We start from the raw sequence: 6,000 nt of genomic DNA on the forward strand, positions 1-6,000 counted from the left end.
GAAACACGGCGTTCATTAAAAATGAAAAGATTTAACATAATTTGCAGCTATTTTTGTCGATAAAAAGCACCTGCGCATTTGAAAACAAGATTTCTTTGAAAAAATAGCTTGTTAAACAAAAAGTGTTTTGGAAACTCAAACCAATGTCGCCATATTTAGAATGATACTACTGATACGTCTCAAATGTGTGGGAGCATCGCTGAAGGTGCATAGTGTCGACTTCCGGTCGAGATGTCGTGAATAAATAACAATGTTTTTCTAATCTAAATGTTGAGGGGGAATATAATCCCACAATATGTGAAATGGAGAAGTAAACAACTGTTGTGCAATCAGACCAAAAAATCCGGCCATATTTATCTTCGATCTGAAAAACTCAATTTGTTTTGTTCTGGGATTTCTGCGGTTAAGTATTCTGTCGTAGAAGGTGTGTTTTTCATCCCGGTTTTGAAAAGTTAACTTTTGCAATCAAAAGTTTGTGAAATAGGCTCTTATTTGTAAATATGCTCTTTTTATTTAGCCCTGTCAACAATTTTCTGTAAAACAAACTTATTCGTCATCAGTTTTACTTTTTAAAGCGTAGAAACTGCCACATAATCTTTAAAATTTTCAATTTAAAACTTTTTACTCAATAGCAGTATGCCGTGAAGTTTTTTCACAGCAAAAAAAAACTTAAAACACTTGCAAAAACTTAAAACACTTGCAAAATGGCAAACGCAAAAGTTAAGCAGCAAGGATTGCCGGTTACTGTGCAAGTAGCACAGAATGCTGCGACCATAGTCTTTAGAAAACTACGGTTTAGAAGTTTTTTTTTCAAATTAGTGCAGTTTTTCGGCTTGGCGTGATAAAAGGATCTGACGCAAAAATATAATATAAGCATATTAGGCAGTCATAGTAAGATAGGCAAATTGGACAAAAGGTTTTGTAGAAAGTTTTTCAATGGTCTTAACAAAAAACATTTTTGATTTTGGTTAGCTTTCTTGAGACCAGAATTATTTCCAAAATTTTGATCTTGCCCATCAAATTTTTTATAAGCTATAGAGTCGAAGTATAAGTGCGGTAAAATTTTTTCGAGACATGATTAAACCTTATTTTTTATGATACATTTATTTTGACTAAAATTCGTTACGGACATATTCAGCAGCGCACATAGCGCAGAGAATTTTTCAGCTGAACAAAAATTCTAAAATTTAAGAATTACTGTATCGAGAACGTTTTTAAAACAAACAAGGGATAAAATAATTCCAGTTTTCCGGCAGAAAACCCTTTAAATTATTATTATCTGAATTGGTGTGCTAGTGTTACACTCTCTGTTTTTCTACTTGGTGAATTTGGTTTATATACCGGTCTGGTAAAAAAAATCATGTTTACTTCGATATTTTTGTTCATAATAAACCATTCAACAAAAAATAAATTTTAGAAATTGTTAAACAATTTCAATAAAACTTATTTTTGCCCTACGTGTCTAGGACAAAATACTGACAAAATTGTGCGTGAGTTGGAAGTTGGTTTTTGTGAACAAAAAAGATTGGATTTTTTCTGAATTTCTTAACTCAATCTTCGCGCAATCTCAAAAAGTGATAATTTTTGTGTCTATTCCCAGAACATTAAACCAATTAGCTTGTCACTGTTCTTTTTGATGAATATCTTTTATCTCAAGTTTCATCCGAAATATCTTTCATCTCAGCATGCCCAAACAAGTAGTTTCCTAAACTCTATAACTAAAACTATTTTGAAATTTTAGGATCAAGGCATCAAATTTTCAGATGCTAAAACATCAACTCAAAATTGTTCGTCAAAAAGTCTCAATTGCACCAGAAAAAAATCAATGCGTCTTTTTATTCAAAATTTTAAATACCTAGAGTGAAATGCTGAATTAAATTTTGACATTTTTTATCACCCGCACTGATAAAATATGCATGAAAATCGATTCACGATAGCGCATTCAGATACGTAAATCGACTACTTAGAATTAGTTAAATGGATTTGTACGGTAGAAACAAAATCATTTTCATTGCCCATAAAAAATGATTTAAATTGATTTACATAAATTTTTTCTAGGCACTGAAATCCATCAAAGTCCCAGCAAAATTGATTTAAAGCAACTATTCTCTGTGTTTCGAAAATTGAGTAATTTTTTGTACCCAAGAAAAATCTCCATTGATGCTGCAGAGTGCAAGTAACAATGGAGGTGGGTTTTTAACCGTAAACAATTGTGATGAAGGGAATTCCTTCCTTTTTAAATATTGCAAATTTAAGGGCTCTGGCGTTATGAAAAGAAGTTGTATGCAAAAAACCTCCAACTGTCATTTCCTTAACAACGTTTCAGGCGCAGTTATAATAAGCAAATGGCAGATATGTGAAAAGTTCAAATAAGAACACTTCTTTTTGGTGCCAATTCATTTTTTCAGGCCAAGCATCTGAACTAAAGTCAAATAAAAACTGGGCAAAATCTAATGAAATTGATCTGAATGAATTTTATTGTTACGCACAATGCAAAAAAACCAAAAACAATTGTAATCAACAAAAGGGACGAAAATGGATTTGAAGCATATTGAAAATTGATTTTCAGCTACAAATTTGTATCAATTTTAAAAGATGTTTAATTGATGCAAATCAATTTTTTTACAATGTTTTTGCTACTTCATCAGTATCATCTGTTTACATTATCTGTTGCAATCAACTTCTTTTCAGTTTGGGCGGTGATTTTCTCGCAATAACAATATTTCGTTCACATTGAATTTGAAAATGTAACTGAATTAAATAAATTAATCAAACCTAATTATTGTGCTTTTTAATAAAAAAATATCAAGTATAAAAAAAATTGGAAAAATATTTAAAGTGGGATACTGAAGTCAACAAGTATTTGAAAAGTAGAGTTTGAAATAATTTCAGAAATAGTTTCCAGGTTCAAAAATCGACAGCATGGGCTCAACTATGATATTACAAATAAGACTTTTTACGATGTGTGAAGATCGTGAAAGTCAAATATTTTGGCCATTTGCAGTTCCGTCGGTGTTCAGTACAAAAAATTTTTGTCGCGCCTTTGAAGCAAACTGATATCTGTATTGGTAAAATGATCTTGACATGCTATTTCTTCGGGGTCCCTTCGACTTCTTACTACGCGTTAAAATTTTTCTTATACTTCTTTGTAACCTTATATCTAAAGCACTTTAAAAATATCGGTAGGTTAAAACAACTGAATTTTGTAGGAAAAATTGTTTTTTTTTTCATTTTTGCTTGGCAAAGTTTCTCTTATTAAAAAACACCTCAAAAATAAATATTCCTTGACTTTTTTCGAAAGTTTGATTGGCTTAAAGTTCCAAAACAATTAAGGTAGAGCTCCGAACAACAGAAAAAAATTCTAAACACAATTTATTTAAAACACGGAAAATTTCAAAATTCATGTGTCAATTTCTAAAACAACACAAAATTCTAAACACAATTTATCTGAATTAAAGAAAGTTTCAAAATTCAAACTTCAATTTCAAACTCCAACATTTTCGCGCTGTATGATAATGAAATACGTTTTCAGTCGACAACATTTAATCCATAACTTTGTAACTGGTAATTTTCATAGCATCTGTGGATTTTTCAAAAAAAATTTAAAATAAACATATTTTGAAAAATCTTTATTTTTTTTTGAATTTTTTTCTAAGCTTTTGAAAATACTGATTTTTTTCTGAGAAGTTAAAGAAGGATCAAAACGTTTAAGACATTGCCATGGTATAAGCAGTCTCGATGCAACCGAATAATTGATATTGGTTCTGTAAGCAAAAGCAAGCTAAAAATTCGAAGGATCAAAATTGATTAGCTTCATGAAATTTTATTTTTATCAAAAAGTCTCCAAAAGAATTTTAATGATTTTCAAATTAATCAAGGTTTTGCTCTAAAAATTCTTAGAATGTTTTTAGTTTGAAATATTTTGGTTGATGACATAAGAATATGTGAATCATCGCTGATAGATTTCATGATCGTAATACCCTGCTCAACATTCTCCCGTATCCAGGGGATTTTCTTCACACGATCTGAAATTCATAATTTCTTACACTAGTTTTTTCTCAGATCTGAAATTCTATACTTCAAATATGGATAAGAATTTGAAAACTTTAGTTCTGAAATTTGGATCTGAAATAGAAAATTTCAGGTCTGAAATAAACTTGAAAAATAAAATTTCAGATCTGAAATTAGATATAAGAAACCCTTTGCTCAGCAAACAATTGAGTTTTTATTTTTCGATGTTTTTGCAATACACTATTATGTTTAGATTAACTAGCGGTAGAAAAAAATTTCCAATTAATTTCACAAACAGTTTTTTTCGGACTAAATTTCTTGTTCAACTGTGATAAAAAGTTTTCAAAAACTGTAAGAAAACTTATCAATTTCTTGGCTTTAATGCGTTACTTATGCGTTTCCAATGCTTACCTCATGCTTGCTGATTACCTGGTAGTAGCTAGCAGAAGCTATCAAATACAAAAGTATCAAAAGTAGCAAAAATTGTGTCAAAATCAGTCGAAATAACCCAGAAAAACCAAATTTCATATCTGAAGTTAGATCTGAAATAACTCATTCCTAAAGTATCCAAGCGTTATTTTAACATTTCGCAACCCGTTTCAGATCTGAAAAAATATATTTTTCAGATCTGAATTAGAACATTTACTAGGTACGGGTTGTGAAACAACTTTTAAGTATGACAAACTTTTCAACATATTGTGAAAAACGGCTATTTTCATTTTTCTATTCATCTCGTCCTGTTTTCGTTCAACAAATTGCAATGATTGCCTATCTGAGGTTTTTTAAATCGACATAGCAAATGTGCGCTGATAAAGAACGTTATAACAGTTTGTTATCTCATCTATAAATAAGTTGAAGAATACCAAAAGATTATGAAAACATCAGAACCAATTGTTAAATTGTCATCAGCCACAGATTATCTACCCCACGAAGGAGATGAAATTTTATTGAACTTGTCAATTGAAATCCTTTTCCTTTGTTTTGAGCATTGTTCAGGCTAAACAGAGAGGGGTGTTTATCTTCCATTCTACGCTTCTGTGACTATTCAATCTAAATTGAACTACCTTCAATTAAATATAACTGTAAGAGCAATAAAAAAGCCAAATTAGCCTCTCCCATTATTGTTTTCCTAATGAGCCAATCGAGCGAATCGAAAGCGGAAGTTTTAATTCACGCGTAACGCTCTTTTTGATATATCTATACTTCAACGAAAATTAAGGAATCAGGACATCTTCTTTTTAAATTAAACTAGACTGCTCGTATATCAAGGCAAAGCCCTGAATGTTCCAAGTACTCTTTATTGTCGACCACAATTTTTTGTTCCGACTTTCCTAAAGGAAGTGGCGGAATATTTGTGCTCAGGGTGATTTTTTTTATTCAGACAAAAATCGGTTTTTAACCAGCCATTTTTAACGAAATTTTTTTTATATCAGTCAAAAGATATTACGAGCAGTCTTGTTTTAGTTTCAAAATATTAAGTGAAAAAATTGAACAAAAAATTTGAAAAAAAAAGAATTTTTATTCTTAATTTCTTAATTTATATCGCGAGATATTTATCACAATTTGAATTATACTTCGTCAAATAAGTCCGAGATTCACACTTCGTAAAAAAAATGATCAAATGAGAAAAATCTTTTCAAATTTGAGCCGCAGACAACAAAATTTTTCACATGGTTTGAAAAAACTCCGCCAAAGAACTTCAGTTTGAAAATTGAATATTGACAAAATGAAAAAAAAAAACATCCCAAGCACAAATATTTCGCACTTTCTTCGAAAGTCGGAACAACTACACTGATTTTATATCAGGGCAAAACCCTGAATGATCACTTTACCCCTGTAAGGGAGACTATGTATGATACACTCGTATTATGTTATTACGTAACTAATAACTAATGTCAAGATCATCGCAGTAGTTAGCGTAACCATCATGTACCGCCATTGGCGACGGTGTTTAGATGAATTCAAGTTGATTCTCCTACGTCTTATTAT

At 30.7% G+C, this 6,000-nt stretch overlaps 1 protein-coding gene across 1 annotated transcript in view; it reads right to left on the reverse strand.

The window, feature by feature from the left end:
• The window catches only part of LOC134842442 (uncharacterized), a 46,736-nt gene that overhangs the window by 1,699 nt on the left and 39,037 nt on the right, over positions 1-6,000 (reverse strand). The gene's annotated exons all lie outside the window — the stretch shown is intronic.

The sequence above is a fragment of the Symsagittifera roscoffensis genome, chromosome 3 (genome assembly GCF_963678635.1).
Source record: "Symsagittifera roscoffensis chromosome 3, txSymRosc1.1, whole genome shotgun sequence".
In the NCBI taxonomy this organism is placed as follows: domain Eukaryota; kingdom Metazoa; phylum Xenacoelomorpha; order Acoela; family Convolutidae; genus Symsagittifera; species Symsagittifera roscoffensis.